At 40.4% G+C, this 17693-nt stretch overlaps 1 pseudogene; it reads right to left on the bottom strand.

The window, feature by feature from the left end:
* Positions 1-3922: 3922 nt before the first annotated feature.
* Positions 3923-17440, bottom strand: LOC124646987 (annotated as a pseudogene).
* Between the last annotated feature and the right edge of the window lie 253 nt (positions 17441-17693).

Below are 17693 nucleotides of genomic sequence, written 5' to 3'. Positions count from 1 at the left end.
TTTCTGAGGTGACTGAGACTTAAGAAATTCTCAGTTGACTGAGAAATAGACACACCCAAACGGTTTTGCTATGTCTCAGTCAACTGAGAATTCCTTAAGTCTCAGTCACCCACAGAAATGCACTTGAGTTGCACTTTTCTGTCAAAAAAGTGCAATTACACTTTTTTACTAGAAAAGTGCAACTGATCCGAGTTGCACATTTTTTTGAACTGCAGTTGCACTTTTTTGAGGTGACTGAGACTTAAGAAAATCTCAGTCGACTGAGACATAGGCACACCCTAAAAAAAATTTGTTCCTTTCATTGACAGATCAATCTAGAGAGTTTCGCCATGTTTGGGAAGCAAATTTTGATGCTGTCTTTTAACTTCAGCAATGACCTGCAAGAATTCTCCTGTGACAAGTGTCCGCCCCGAAATTGAAACCCCAACATTCTACCGCCGCCCACATCAGGGTGCGCTCTGTGATGCACACGGTCCCCGCCGTCGCTCAATCTTGGAGTCCAGGATTCGTGTCAGTACCCTAGCACGCACTTCCGGACACCACGGCAGGTCCTTGGCCGCTGCCCGTCGGCTCAGATACTCCCACCAACATCGCTTTCCAGGACTGTTCGGCCACTTGCGAGTCCGAGTTTGAGGTATGAGTCGGGACCATTTTGTTGGAAAATTGCGCCTATGATATTGGCTATTAATCTGTCCGTGTTGCACGCAGATAGACCTCACCAGGTCGATCAAATTCTTCTACAAGAACATTTTATCGGACGATGAGTCGGTCGTCTCTTCAGAATTCATGGTTGTCGCAACATCGCTCATCGATGAGCACACTAATAGGAATATGCGCGTGCACAAGGGTTCAACTAGGCCACACAAGGCCAATATGAAGCGCATTCGCGAAGCTGGTCACTACAGTCTCTTCAGGGACTAGTTCCACCCCACCAATCCAGTCTTTCCGAAGCACCTATTCCGGTGCCGCTATTGCATGTCAAGAGAATTGTTCTTGACTATTCTACGAGGCGTGAGGGATCATGGCCCCTTCTTAGGGTGCAAACCCGTTCCCTCCGGTAAACTAGGCTTCAACTCTTACCATCTTTTACCCAACGACAAGGCCCAATGAACATGAGCGTATGTCACCTCTTTCCATCAAGCGAAATACTACCGCTTACTTCTGTAGCGGCTTCGGAAATAAAAATACCTTATGGAGCCCAATAAACATGAACGTATGTCACCTCTTTCCATCAAGGGAAATAGTACCGCTTTCTTCTATAGCAGCTTCAAAAATAAAAATACCTTACGGTCCAACGCCTATTTTATGCGGTAAAATAGTACTTTTTTCTACCTCCTTGGAAAAATATAGTTACTCCACCCTTCGTTGCCTAAACTATTGTGACAATATGATGCTATCTTTTATTAGGGGATTTTTCAAAAAATATAGCTACTCCACTGTCTATTGCCTAGACATGTATTCCTCTGTGGTACATACGGAAAAATATACTTACTCAACCGTATACCGCCTTTTTTAGCAGGGGAAACTACCTTCTTCTAAGTAAATCCAAAAACAACTACAAACTTCTCTACATAACTTGCTCCGCCGTTCGCGGCCTCTTTCAACCGGTGTGTGTTGTCTTTGGGCACCGCAACCACAATGTACTGCCACACCATTTTATTTTTACCTTAGCCTCACGATCACCTATTTATTTTTGTCCATAATACACTATTTTTTCACCGCATCACGATCACCGTACGGGTGAGGGAAAAAACCCGAACGTTGGTGCTACAATGGCACTTCTACTTTATACAACAATATTTCCACACATTTCTACGGTACTTTTGTACCCTGAATCCCTAAATATTGAGTACTTCTACAATAGGTTATCCAACAATATAATAGCCAAGGCCGCGGCGTGCCGCCGCGCATACCTTCCTAGTACTATATATAAAAGCCGATGGCTTTTGCCCTCACCACATTGAACAAAACATTGTTCATGCTATGCACATGAACAGTGCTACACTCAGTTTTTCTTTACATTTCATCTTAGATATATTTCCTAATTTTTTGCAGGGTATTTTTACAGTTACCGATAGTGATTTTTTCGCAGTAATGCGTCACTACACATATTCAGCTTTTGTAGTATTTTTTCCGTACCGATGTCAACTACAAAAGACCTTTAACTACTTAATAGTAATCCTTGCATGGCTCATATTTCCACGGCGGTTATTTACAGTTGCCAACGGTAATCTTTCGTAGTAATTCGTTCGTATAAATATTCAACTTCTGCAGTGATTTTTCACCGGTGCATAATTCTTCGCCGACACCAACATTTCCCGCTTTTTATCCCATGAAAATAATATTATGTCCTTCTATGGTAGCATCGAAAAAATATACTTACTCCACCTTCTGTCACCTGTTTTGCCTGGGATAATATTATTAAATTCTTCTAACGCACCTTTAGAAAGGTATTATTTCTGCACCGGTTATTTACAGTTGCAATACTGATTTTTTGCAGTAATTCATCCGTATACATATTCAACTTCTAAAGTATTCTTTCACGTGCTGATGTCAACTAAAAAACCAAACCAGTAATTACTTAATAGTGAGAGGATGCATATTTTTGTGACGGTATTTTTGCGCACACAAGAATTTAAACGAACCTTCAAAATTGATAGTATCTCCGAACGCTAATTACCTGCCAGTGATTTTTCACTGGTGCATATTCTTTGATGGTACCAACATTTTCCGCCTTTTTTAACCAGTGAAAATAATATTTTGCCTTCTACGGTACATCTGGGAAAAAAATACTTACTCCACCTTCCGTGGCCTCTTTTTCCTGGGAAGAATACTATTACCTTCTTCTACCGCACCTTTAGAAAGTTGTACTTACTTCACCCGCTACCTCTTTCAACCTGAGAAAATACTACCATTTTCTTTTGTAGCAACTCCAGAAACAAAGACACTCAACCATGTGTCGCATGTTTTAATCGACAAAAATAGTAGTGCCCTCTTCGAAAAATAGACTTGCTCTTGCTCTGGCCACTATAGATAGTGGTATTGGCATATTGCCCTCATTTTTCACCACACGGGGATTACCTACGGGGACTTGAAAAGGATGAAACAATGCCGCTACAGTACTACTTTTATGTTTCTTCAATAATGCTTCCACACCAACACTTCTATAGTACTTCTACGATACTATAACCAACACAGGGGCGCTGCGTGCCGCCGCAGCAAGCTTCCTAGTATATGCTGATGGAGAAAGCTTGAGGTACACTAATCTGAATGTTCAATGGCAAGGGTTCCCTAAAACGTTGTCCATGTCTACATGCGCAACGTTTGGAAAACACAGACAATGACATATAACCTTACATCAGTTATACTCCCTCATATCAAAAAAGAAGTTATATTCCCTCGGTTCCACAAAGGTTGTCTGGAATTTATCAAAAATTAAAAATATATAGATATTATTTAGTATCTAGATACATCTTAATTTTGACAATCTCGGACAATCTTTATGAGACCTGTGGAGTATAACCTAATTAATCAGAAACACCCTCTTCTAATGTGCAATGTACAAAGCAAAAAAAAAAAAAGGTGAAACCAACAGAACTGTAAACGGAGAGTCAGAAGACCACCTCAAATATGATCCTTACAATCGCAATGCCATAGAAAAATGCACGGCACTATAGAAGGCACCTGCTATGTATTTCTTTAGAATTTGAAGGACTGAGATAATCACCAAGTTTATGTAAGGTTGCGTACATACACCTGAAATATGAACAAGGATCCAAAAGACATAAGGAGTATAAAATGCTGTCACTAGCGATCATTCACCAGTTGGCATTAAATGCTGTGACCTTTCAATTGTCCTTCACCAAGAACATGCTGGAATAAATGGCAAACCAGGTATAAACAAAAAAAAATCATAGGCCTCTAAATCGAAAACTCTTTAATTTTACATTAATTGCCGCAACAATGTGCAATTGCCAAGGGAAAAACGGCAGTCACATTCAACCATGGAATTTTATGATACCATAGCTATTTAAGAATTACAAAATGGAAATAGCAAAACCTATGGGTGTATAATCCAGTAAGCTGTTCATCATCTGTGTTTTCTGTACAGTTGCTGACTGTGTCCCATAAATGAATGAAGTGAGGGGAGATCAGCCTTTGAAAGTCTAGGGTACATATCCTCTTAGGATGAAGAAATCCAGCAGCAAATACAGCTCAGAAAACATGAGCATCTGAGCACAGGCTTTATATGCTTATCTGACCAGCTGCCCTGTCACGCACTGATGCCCCTCTCTCAGAAAGCATAACCGGGAATGTATCGACAGTATTGGGCACACAGAACCACTTGCATAAATACTGACTTGTCTTACTGCTGATCCAGTCTGAACTTTATGCGCAGGCTTACGTGGACCGTTGTTAGTTCTGAGAGTGAGAAGTCTCCACATTGGATACTGTAACAGCCAATCACTTAATGCCATTCAATGACTTCTGCATCTTTGTTACTTTTTCCCTTTGGTCGACCAAACTTTTTGACATTTTTACCCGTCAGAAGCTTCAGTGCACGCTTAAGCGTCATCTTCTTTGGGTCTTCGCTCTGTCATCACACATTTTCAAGGCATTGCTAAGACTTGCGACGAGAATTTCAAACCAAAAACTATATAATGTAATTGCATATGAATCTTATTAAAGTTTCTTCATAACAAGTTGACAACAATTCCACCAAAACAGAAATCCCATTTCGTATTTAAAACATGTGTAATACTAATAACAAAACATACCTTTGGCACTGGAGCAAGAGTTCTCCTGTGCCGGACGCTAAATCCAGCTTTAGAATGTGTCATCAGCACCGGATGTTCATCATCGGGGTGATTTCCCTGTTGGCAACTATAATGTCATGCTTGAACTCAATAACGCTTTCAAAGACCTAAAATTTATAGAAAAAGCATACCAGATTTTTTGGATACTGCAATAGCTCAATTGCATCTTCAATAGTTATAGAGTCAACATCTTTGACCTGAAAGAAGGTTAAAAGATATCCGTGGTAAGCTTCTGGAAGGACAATGTACAAACTAAGGTAATAATTACCTCCGACAGAGGAGCTCTTTTCTGAGAAGATCCTTTTCTATCCTCTCCAACCTGGATGTAGTAACCATAAGGACCTTGTTTCAAAAACACCTGCAGAACAACCAAAAATGTCATATACACTTAGTTAGGCCTTGTTTGGTTACGGGTTTTGGAAGAACTGGGTTTCGCAAAACACGTTTAAAGCTCTACCAACCTAAAACGCTGTTTGTTTAGCTGGAAGAAATCGTGGATAGCTAAAACCAGACTTCCACAAAATGAGAAAATCTAGTATTGCGAAAAACGACTATTTCACGTTTTTGTCAAAATGGGTTTAACCCGATCCTCGTCGTGAGAAGCAGTTCACCCGCGGAGCTGCTCGCCCGACTCCATTCATGAATCTGCCACCGTCCGTTCCCACCAGGCACACGCACCTATGCCGCCAAAGCCTCCCCGTGCTGCTTCCTCTTCTGCCAACTCCTCCCCACTCTCCTTCCACAACGCATCACGGTCTCCTGGAGCCGTAGGGACCACTCTGCTGTTGATCCTGCCAGGCAGAATGGTGGGCTTGGACCGCTTAGTCACTGACGCCGGCAGCATGCGCTCACGGAACGGCAACAACATGGTTAGCTGGCCCAAAGTTTTTGGAGTGCCTGCTGCAGGAAACCGACTGCGGAATCACCGGCGGCAGCTCCCTCCTGGAGTAGGCCCTGAGGACAAAGTCTCGGTCGTCGGCCCGGCACGGAGCACATGGCAAGCCTGACGTTGATGGGCATACCCTTAGCGAACCTGTGTATTCTCAGCCATGGAAAATCCATATGACGACAACGATGGTCGACACCGACTGGTGCAGCCTCGCGGACGAGGTGAGTGGGTGCTCCTCAGAGCTGAGTCCACGCCTTAGCGTTGGCGTGTCCTCCAGCAGGTCCGTCCTTGGCATCCACCGATGCCGGCACATGCACCGGTATCCCGATGACGGCGTGACTGCGAGCACAAGGTGCTCAACGAGGCTTTCCTGTTCGGCTTGAGAAGATGTGCATTGTGTCTCAAGTCACCCAAACATAGTTTTGGGTAAATGCATGCTAACAGAAAAACTAACCAAAACTGGTTTTGCTAAAAATTCTGCTTAAACTCGTTTTCTAAAAGCTAACTCTAAATTCGTCTAACCAAAACAACCACTTAGTACCTGAGAAATAAATAAGTCCAGAAACATTACAGACTGAAACCAACCTGTTCGCTTGTATCAGGAATGAGACCAAGTAACCTAGGCTCAAAAGACCTTGGTTGTGTTTCCTCGGAGGCTTCATTATCATCATCTTCATCTGATAATGTGCGAGCGATGTACCTATTATAATTAGTTTAGTTATTAAGTACGATTGATATTGTCCTCACAATAAAAGATATGACCATATTCAGTTACAATCAAGAAACTGCAGTGCAAATTACAACTTGCAACAGGAGAAAACAAAGGGTTACAGCAGAAATTAAGCTCAACTTGAAGGTATTTAATGTTTATTAGAGGGGATAGCAAGATCATACTTGCACTTCGGATGCCGATCACAACCAATAAAGTAGCCTTCGCCATACCTACTAACTTTGAATCTCAGGGTTCCTTCAGAACAACTGCAGATAATCAACAAGCATGTTAAGTATTTAAGGAAGAAACATAATTAATGCATCACATAATAAGGTAACATCGAAGGATTCCCATATTAAATCAAATTGTGCATCTATGTTTGGGGATGCCAAATTAGACTTCCTAAATATCTTAATTAAAATTACCTAGGGCAAATCCTACTATCGCTGGCAAGGTCTGGAAAGAGGATAGAAGAGAATTTCTCTTCAAGCATTCTCTCTACCTGCAACAAAGTGGCTGATTCAAATTAGATCCAGGTTTCAATACTGAAGTGGCATGCGCCAGAAAACTTAGCAATAACCTCATTCAAGCACTAGATGTTCTAGGAGAATAACCATCTGGGTGCAAGGGTCAGATATTTCCCAGGTACCAGGAAAAATATTACCTTTCTGACATCCCATTGACTAGCATCTCCGCAATATTTGTTGAATCGTTCCCAGTAATCTTTCAGTAGGCCCTTCCATTCAGTTGACCCAGCAGAAACATTGTCTAGCTATTAATGGAGCAGAAAAGGAACAATTAATAGGATCCTTATAACAAAGAAAACTATTTCTAGCCCCACATCTTCTATTCAGCACATCATCGTCACTGATCTTTAAGGAAAAGGGCTAATCCGATTAGGAATCACAGCCTTATGGTATAACTCCATCTTGACTTTGTATGTTTGATCCCTTTATGATTATTGATGAAGATTTTAAGAAAGGATAAATAATGATGCATATACAGTTCATGGCTGTGGGCTTGTTCAAACACACTCAATAGGAGAATGTGCACATGGCCACCCTGCTGGAATGAGCCTCTTCATATTTAGATTTGTTAGATGCATAATTTCGCATCTGGATAATTCAGATATAGTATTATCTTTAGTTGATATATCTCACAGTAGATATCCTACTTAGGTTGCTACGCATATTGTTATTTATTTTCATTAAGCAAAGAATAACAAAGGAATGAGCCTCTTCATACTTAGATTTGTTAGATGCATAATTTCGCATCTGGATAATTCAGATATAGTATTATCTTTAGTTGATATATCTCACAGTAGATATCCTACTTAGGTTGCTGCGCATATTGTTATTTATTTTCATTAAGCAAAGAATAACAAAGAAGCTTTGCCATATCCCTAAAGTCCACCTCTGATAAGACCACACTATATAAACAGGCTTATTGACATATTTGGATAACGTCCCAAGTTTCTTCATGTAGTATTTCAATAGTTAATTGGGATGAAACCCATTTATCCTTTTACACAATTCATTTCATAATAGCCTGCTTCAAATTCTGATTTTAGTGCAACTCCACTGCGCACCTTGATATTGCTCAAATGGAAGAACAGGGTTGCACATGCGCACATGGCCAACATTGAGTATGGGGATTTCAATTTCATGTACAACTACTAGTTTCAGTCTTTTGATGTCTACTAGGCACAACAAGTTTCCCCATAACGGATAAAGAATTATAATTCCAATACTGGTCTGCAGCCGTAATGCTGGCTGGAGTGAGGCAGAAGGTGGCCAAAACTACTCAATTTTGCATATATTGAACCAGTAACACATATCTAGATAATATTGTTGATAATATTCATTACAGCAAGAAAATTATGAACAAAGTTACAGCCTTTCTTTTCAAAGTATGTGGGTCTCACTTTCTACTGATATTAACACCTCCAGATTTTCTGGAATTTCATATTTACCTAAACCGCCAGCTAAGCTGGTTTCTGAAACCATAGTAAAGAACAAGTATAGAAGAAAATGTACACAAAACTATAGGCTAAAATATGTTTAGTACCTCAGTCTCCATGTTAGCGGTAAAGCTGTAATCGGCAATCTCAGAGAAAAGATGTGAAAGAAATGCTGAGACCTGAGAAACAGATGGCATTGAGTATGTCAAAATTAGACACAAGAAAACTGAAATAAGTTTATAATAAGCAACATCAGCTAGTAGAGCTGAAAGAATGCCCTAAACACAGGCTAAAACCATATGCGACAAAATTAAACTGCATAAAGATGAAATAACTGCTGAGGTGTAATTTGGCATTTGGAGAACCATGAAATATTCACCCTTGTAAAGAGAAAATGATATACAGATCAAGATGTACGGGTTTTAGTGAGTTCATCCATCTCGATAAGAGTCATGAGAAAGAGTAATAACTGTACAGTTACAAACAGGATGCATTGCTACCATGTATACAAATGCACTGGCATTGGAGATAATAATGCAGGTAGCAATCAGCATTATTTCTATTTAAACCAACATAAAGGAATTTCAGATGATATCACAACTAACATGATATTTGTAGAAGGGTGAAGATCACATAAGGAACAAGAACATACCATTCGACCACGGAATTCAGGGTGCAAAACTCGACTTTTTATTGTCACATATTTCCGGTCCTGGATGTCACAAGTATGGCAGAAACTATTATGCATTTGCAAGAGTAGTTGCCAATGAATGAAAAAGTACCGCCATTGGTATGAATGAAAGTAGAAACTAGCACATAGTGAATCCCTAAACCTTTGTCACTGTTGGGCTCGGCCATGTGTTACTGTTATTAAAACTTGTTAGTTGTATTCAACCCAGTTACACCTGTAAACTACCCAATTGTGCATACTAGTAACCACTAACCACAGAGGTGGCCTATTAGTCTGTTACCAGAATTTCAGTCGAGTATGTCAGGTTCTCAAATAAACCAACTCTCCCAGCAACCCGAAGATTTTACTGTGTTATGCATTACTAAATTACTGCATGGCACATGTGAGCTTTATGGCATGTGGCCATGTGCAGCACAACAGGGGCAGCTACATGAGCCAACCAACCCAAACATGTAATTCAGTATGCGCTCATGGGACTTAACTCAAATAGCATCAGACATATTATAAATAGCTACATGACCATTCAAGAAAGGCAATGTGGTGTATATTGGGCATAACAGAAGAAATAGCATGTTAGGCTACCTGCAACACCCTCATTATAGATGCATATGTAGAGGGCCTTCCAATTCCAAGTTCCTCCATCTTTTAATCTGGAGATTATAAGGTACAAGGTGGAAATCATAGGTTACAGAACAAACAAATAATAAGAAAACCTTGTTTCAGGATGGACAATGATCAGAGGAATGAGTGAAAATCCAAACCAGAGGTTATTACTGACCAATGCACCCTCAGAATAACGGAATGGAGGTTTAGTGAAGTGCTGCCCAAGATGCACGTTAACTGGAGATACCAAATCCTTCACCTGAGAAAAAGGAGACGTGCTATGACTATGACATGGTTAAATGCTGGCCAGCAATCTGTGGTCACATGACAAAAAAAAAAGGATACAGAAAGGGTATGGTCAGAGGCAAATCAGCAGGTGCTAACCTGTAATTTGGACAAGGCCTCAAAGTTATCCTGATGCGCAACTTCTCCTTCAGGGTTTTCACTGGACCCACTTGCTTCAGTATCCTACAAGTGACACATTCTCTAATTAGTGGGTTTAATAAGCTCATAAAACTGAACAATCGGCACAGTCCTTTTGTATCATACAACCATCTTATATCCATGCAAGGTTCACAATTGGCTCCTTGAGGAAAAATTAGAAAGCTTACGCATATAACACTTAAAATTATAGTGACAGAAATTCGTGCATTTGAGCAACGGTAAGAGAAGAGACATCCTGTGGAGAAAAGGAGATAGAAAACTCCAGCAGGGAATCAATGAAAAATATACATGGTTATGCACAACACAATACTGAATTACATGTTTGTCATGTGTATACTTCACAAATTCACACCATAAATTCACACTAGTTTTTGTCATGTGTATACACATGAAAAAAATTCAACATGATAATTTGACAAAAATTCGGACTAGTTTAAGTGTATAATTTGAAGTATACACATGATAATTTTACAACATGACAAACCAATGAGCAAGAACCAACTGAAAAAAACACTAGTTTTCAAAAACAATAACCAGTTGAGAGTTGAGACCGTTAAGCACACTCCTGACCCGTATTTTATGCATACATGTATTATCCTTGTTGCATACAATACGACCGGTTAACTCACTAGGTTTTGCAAACAGATTGTCCTTCTTCTAGACACTAGAGAAAAGCTTCTCAGAAAACCAGAAACGTCCATCTGTGAGATTTACACCCAACTTCTGGAAATCAAAACCCATATTCCACATGAAAGAGTAATAAAAGAGGAAAAGATTCCATAATTATTTCAAAAAAGAATGGTTTCTACAATTGGGAGACATACAAGAGGAAAAATCAGAAGGGAAATGGCATGGGCAAATCATATACTAAATTTTAGCTTGGCCTTGTTCCTGATTTACATATGCATCTAACTGAGGATGTATTTTCATCTATCTTATATTTATAACCAAAATAAGAGAGGACACTCGCCCCAGTTGGGGCAAGGAAAAAGAGAGAAACTCATTAATTATTGCTTAATCTAACTCCCCTTTCAAAGAGGGGTAGAGCCGTAGAGGCCCTAACAAGTTCATGTAATAGAAAAAAACAGAATCTGGTCAAATTAATCCGCTTAAGGCCCCTGAAATTAATTAAAAGGAACCTAATCACATTTATATCTTGCAGCAGGCACTGGGCACCACCTTTTCTGTTTGTGTGGACGAGCTCACGTCGTAACAGACACAAGCCAAATTAAGGCTACGCAGATGATAAAGGCCAAAGCAATTATATAATCATCCATTGAAGCATAAAATGATATCGTTAGTGAGATGATACAGCATACTTTCTACTCAAATCTACTTATGGACTGACCAATCAACATAAAGAAAAGTGAGGAAGGCTACATTAGGAAACAATCAACAAATTTTCTTAAAAAAAGGCAAACATAACTGAGCTGACAGAGGATCAAGAAGCCTAGATGAATTAAATTAAGAGCCTACCTCATAGACGGCTTGGTATCCCTTGAAGTCAAGCCTTGATGCAGATGAATGAAATGTCATGTCTCCTTCAGGATTGCCAATATCAACTTGGATCTACAATGCAATTAGTAAGCAACTAAGCATGCAATGTTATTGAATATGCAAAATACTAAAAATAAAAAAAGGTTCATTGGTAAGGAAATTCACTTATATGGCTAGCATGGCCAGCGTTCTATACTTCTTCGGTTTTTTCATAAGAGAAGAGATGGTTTGGTGATAGTTGTGAAACAGAGTGCTCATGCTGGTAACAGAAGAAAAGACCGACAATTTTGGCAAAAAGTTCAGTCATAAACACAGATTTGGGAGAAAAAAATGCAATCCTATGTTCAGTTCTTTTCTGTAGATGAATGGGGAACTCTGTAGATGAACCAGAAAAAAATGAACATATGTTTGCTTGATTAGACACCCTCACGCCAACTTACAAATCCCTATTAATTATAATACCTATTACGATTTTCAAAGCAAGCGGAGAGTTATTTTAACCTAAGGTCAACTGGACCAGCAAAGATAATATGCACATGTGAGCAGCACGCTACCAATGTGCAGCAAACTTGTTGAATTCAGACTTCTTTCAAACAGAAAGCAAATTATTCACAGTTTTTAATGAAGAGAGGGGATTGATTTGCATAATATACTACTCGTATTTGCACTCCCGAACCTTAAAAAACAAGTGCAGACTGCAGAGTAAGATTCTTTGACCTAGACAAAACCTAGGTTCTGCAATACATTAATGCAGACAATATAGGTAAAGACATTTATTTATAATAACATCCTAAAGAATGGAGTATAATAAACAACAACAGGTAAAAATAAAAAAATGAAGTAAAACAGTAACCAACCAGCTCAGTTCTGGAAGCTTCCATTTGGCAAGCCATTGTTCTCCTCCATATTAGAGTGTACAGTTTCAAACAATCCTCATTGAGTATTCCAACCAAAGATGCTGCAATTATACATCAAACAAGAAACGAAAACTATAATGCTAAAATATATTCAAGTAAGAACAAGAGATGCTACAGAAAAGGTTCAAAAAAAGATGCTACAGAAGATTTGGTGAAAACAAAAGAAAACATCAGCAACCCTTAATTCTGAAAAATGAAACTCATGCTTCTGGTGCTCTTTCAGTCATACAGAACATACAGACTTCAAGCATACCCTTAGTTCATTATCAAGGGATCAATCATAAAGCATGTTCACGACAGCTAAAAACAGCAGATGGCAAAACACTATTTGTTATGAATCAAGAGGTGATATAAACAAGGTTTTTAATCAGATGACAAAACACTATTTGTTATGTTTTTTAGAACCATCAATAGTAGTCCAAAACTTGAGAGATAGCACACGCATCTGTAATAGAGTAAACACAAAATTAATGGTGGGTTCATTACATGGCAACCTCCTTATGCTGGTGGGCCTTATAGCTTCATGGGCCTCTTGAGCATTTTTCACCTTCTTCAAATACTTCCTAATATCCTCTGATGCATACTGCTCACCATACCTAGAACAAACACTTGTTAACAGGAATGGACATCCGCAGGTGTAATATTGATAGACAGAAGGAAAAATTCTGAACTACCAACACACTGATTGTCCAAAACTAGCTTCTAAAATAACAATAGCAGAAAAAAAATCTCAAAAATATTTGGTAATCTGAATTGTTGTGTCTCACACAATACCCGTCCCATAAATCGTGGACAATGAGAAAAAAAAATGAAAACTGCAAACTTCCACTCTGTGAAATTGATGATTCAAACACTAAATCTGAATTATTGGGAACTACATAACTAACAAATGATACAAGAAACAAGATAGACTAGCAACCCTGAAAAAACTCAGTAAAACAGGCCTTTTTTCGAGAAAACGCAAAGCACGGAGAGTTTGTTACAGGATCATGCCTCCAGGGAGGGTGGATAACAGGTTGGTGCTAGAAGAAATTAGTGTACATTCTAATCTACAGGCAAGATGGCACATGTTCCAATAGAGTATACCTTTCTTTCACTAATGAACGAATATCTTGGGCAGCTTCATTGGAAATCTTCAAGGGGAAAAGGCAGAATAAACAAGTGAGGCCACAATGTCAGGTTATTAGAATGGATACAACATCACACTGCTATCACTGATAACTGACAAGAAAAATTCTCAAATCGAGGAATAGAGAGTCATATCGGTCATGCACACAAAACACAGATTGTCGCCAAGATTGAGTTCATGTTCATATACACCCATGATGTGTTTCATGCGATTGAACTCAAGCTAAGATTACAGCTAGCTCATTTGGGTGGGCGACTGGAGGCACAATCCACCACCTAAGTTCAAGTCATCGCCACTTGAATTCCGGTACATATTTAATACTTTTATTAAAACAAATATGAGTTCCCCCTAATATATGTTCATTTTTAAATTGTACTACCGTCGCTACCTAGGGTCCTAGAAATACATTAACTGAACAAAATAATGAGAACAGCAAGACAAATAAAAGGGCAGACAGTTTGTATGGAATAACATTTACTACGACCTATCAAACTCAATTTTCCCTATCAGATGTCAAAGCTGATAAACTAAGTTCTTTCTATGAAGCAAAAGTGCCCATTCCTTGGTCATAGCATCAAGCTGGCCTCTCTACTCAAAAAACCTATTTGAATATCATTTAGCTTGCAAATTAAGCTTTTCTTCCTATCTAAAGATGAGTATTGTCACTTTCTCAGTAAGAAACGGGATCATCTCACTCTGTAATCTATCTCCTTTATCAAAGTGGCACGCTCCACTTAAAGCCATCGCCATGTGGAATATTTCTCTACAATTTCAATTGCATGTAGAGGGACCAATTTGGTCATTTTTGATCTGAATACACCCATTTTAACCCACAAACACGAATCACATAAAAGAGACCAGGAGTGTGTTTTTATCCTACCTGCATGGTACATTTATAAACAGCAAGACTACTTTGGTAATCAACAAAGTAGGATGGTACCTACATGATACCCATCTGTTCTGAGGTATGTTATTAGGCCTGTTGCTTGTTCTGAAGAAAGATTGATCCCTTCATAAAGCTTTTGGGCTACCTACAGTCACATAATGAGCCATGTGAGTAAATAGACTGTTACATGTAAATGGTAGTAATAATATAATAGTAAAGCACGCTATATACGCATCTGAGTTTTTTATTAAGTAGAAACAACCTTCATGGTATGCCCTGCACCAAAATGTAGTTTGTTTGCTGCATCCTGCTGAAGGCTGGATGTTATATATGGCATCGGAGGATTCTTGTGAGAGTTGCTTCTCTTAACACCTCTTACTTCAAAATGGCAAGAATAAATCCTCTTTTCTATAGCTTGTGCTTCTTCTCGAGAGCTTATAGAAAGTTGATCCAGCTTTTTTGAATTGAGATGCTTTATCCTGGATGTGAGGCATAGGCCTTTTGAAGAGTCTGAACACTGGGTTTTGAAGTCCGTATCGACAGTCCAGTATTCCTGAGGGTTAAACTGTTCTACTTCAGCCTCCCGGTCACATACAAGGGCCAAAGCTGCAGATTGGACTCGTCCAGCTGACTGACAACCAGGCAACTTCCTCCATAGAAGTGGTGATATGCCAAACCCAATCAAATAATCAAGGGACCGGCGTGCGAGATAAGCATTAACTAAGTCCATATCGATATGTCTTGGAGACATTAAAGCGTTTTTAATAGCATTCTCTGTGATTTCATGGAAGACAACTCGTGCAACAGTAACACGGCCATCCAACACATCCTGCTGTGCAAGCATTTCCTTTATGTGCCAAGAAATTGCTTCACCTTCACGGTCAGGGTCAGATGCAAGAATCAAATTTTCTGCTCTGGAGACAAGAATTAAGAAAAATTTTAGCATATTACAATCAGTAGTATATCAACAACTTCACAAAGCAAAGAAACTTGGCATGGCAACTTGCACTGCGGTTTTAAAATTTTATGTAGTATATAGAGTTAGCTATAGTTTCAATGACACTTAGTATCAGTGGAAGGCAGATGTACAGAAAAAAGGTTTAGCTAATAAGTGTATACTCAGGTGTAGCAATGAAGAAAATATCCATAGTTCAGGATGAAATCAAAGCTCCGGTTGAAGCCAATTTAATCAGCTAGGGCAAAAGATTAAAACAAATACAAGTAAACGAACCACCATGACTAACTTTGTAAGTATGGAGCAAATGTTACTCAAGTATACACTTAAATAGTTCAGTTGATCTATTTCATAGTTGACAGATTCGTGATTAGGTTTGCAATTTGCCACTTTCCACGAATCAGATTTGATGGAGCATATTAGCGTACAAGTAATCAATTACATGACAAGTGTCCTACAAACAAACGTACATGTCAAGAAGGAAATGTAAACAATGTTACTGATACCAACAGCCTAGAGAACATACCCTTTCAATGCTACTTTGATGCTCTTAAGGTGTGTCCAGGCAGCAGTAGGCACCTCCCATACCATGCTGAAGTCATCATCAGGGCGGACAGATCTTGACCTCCCGGCTAGATCTCTCACATGACCATAGCTAGGTAATACTTCGTACATGTCCCCGAGGTATTTTTGGATAACTTTCGCTTTTGTAGCTGATTCAACTACAACAACTGATTTAGCTGTGGGGGGATAAAGAGGTACAAGTGGCTTTGTCTCACTGCCAGAACCATCAGCGGAGGTCTTCGTGTGATTCTTGGCATCAGCAGCTGCAATAGCAGCAGCGGATTCCTTCGCTTTCGAAGATCTCTTCGGCTTTGTTGCTGTCTTTTTCTCTTTGGATGTACCAACCCCTTTCTTTGGTTTAGAAGCGGCGGCCTTCTTCTCTTCTTGGTTCACACTAGCTTCCTCGGTTGCCTTTGCTGCTGTTTACCAGTTTTAGCAGCTCTGGTCTTTTTCTTGGTGGGTACTTTCTTTTCTTCCATTTCCGCACTAACTTCTTTCTTGGTACCTGCGGACTTCTTCCTCCGAAGAGTGCCCTTCTTAGTACCTGCATCACTCTCCCTGCTCTTGCTCGTAGATGTGGAAGCCTCATCAGCAACGGTGCTACACGCAACTAGTGTGCTATGCCGTCTCTCGGATCCATCTCTCCTAACCGCATTCGGACTGCTAAATGAGCTCTTGTTTCTAACGAGAAACCTTAGCCTTTTACCGCACGCTGTCGAGAAGAGCCGCGATGAAGTACAGATGCCGGTAGCATTCAAAGCAGCTCCGCGGATATCCGCGGCTCTGGAAGCTACGAAGCCATGGTAACCTGGGAGCCCGGTAGTCAAAAAGGGGCTACCTTTGAGCTGCAGGGCGAGGCGCGAGCCGGTTCCTGAAGACATCTGCCTTGCTGAGCTACTCCTCACTGTGACTCCGCACGTTTGGCAGGGGACGGAGGGGTGAATAAGGCGTGAAGGCACACGCGTATCTCTGAGAAGTCCCAAAGTGTAGCTGCAAGCAGAGAAATCTTTGTGTGATCATGTTCAATTGATGACAGCAGAAACGAAAGTAAAGCAAAAGCGTGGTACAGGGGAAAAGGCATTCTCGTCATCTTAATCGCAGTTGTATTAACAGCAGCAAGAATGATGCTATAGAAGAAGCAGTGGTCTACCTAGAGCAGCAGTACAGAGGTAATCTTTCTGCCGTGCCCACAAGAATTAGAATTTGATGTCTCATTACGGTAATTAGAGCTAGTGACGAGGAGGAGGAGGAGGAGGAGGCGAATGAAGGAGGATTGTTACCATGGCAGGCGCCGGCGGCAGCGACGGCTTGGTGGCGAGGGTGACGGCGCGGTGCGCGTAGCCGTGCGGGAGGAGGCGGCGGAGCTGCAGCGCCATTGCGAGGGGCGGCGGGCGGGACCGGAGCTCAGGCGAGGAGGCGCATGGAGGGGAGTGGATAGGGGGAGAGAAGGGGAGTGAGGCGGAGAAGAGGAGGAGGAGGTGGAGGTGGAGGTGGAGGTGGAGGTGGGAGGCGGCTTCCAATGGCGGAAGGAAATATCCGAATCGCTGCTGCCTTCCCCGCTAGGTTTGGATGGTCAGTTGTGTTCTTGAGGTACAAGGTAATACGTGAGGGTGGGCTGCAATTGGCATT

This window comes from Lolium rigidum, chromosome 1 (assembly GCF_022539505.1).
Source record: "Lolium rigidum isolate FL_2022 chromosome 1, APGP_CSIRO_Lrig_0.1, whole genome shotgun sequence".
In the NCBI taxonomy this organism is placed as follows: Eukaryota; Viridiplantae; Streptophyta; class Magnoliopsida; order Poales; family Poaceae; genus Lolium; species Lolium rigidum.
The sequence above is the reverse complement of the archived record's forward strand: the minus strand, read 5'-3'. Positions and strand labels throughout refer to the sequence as shown.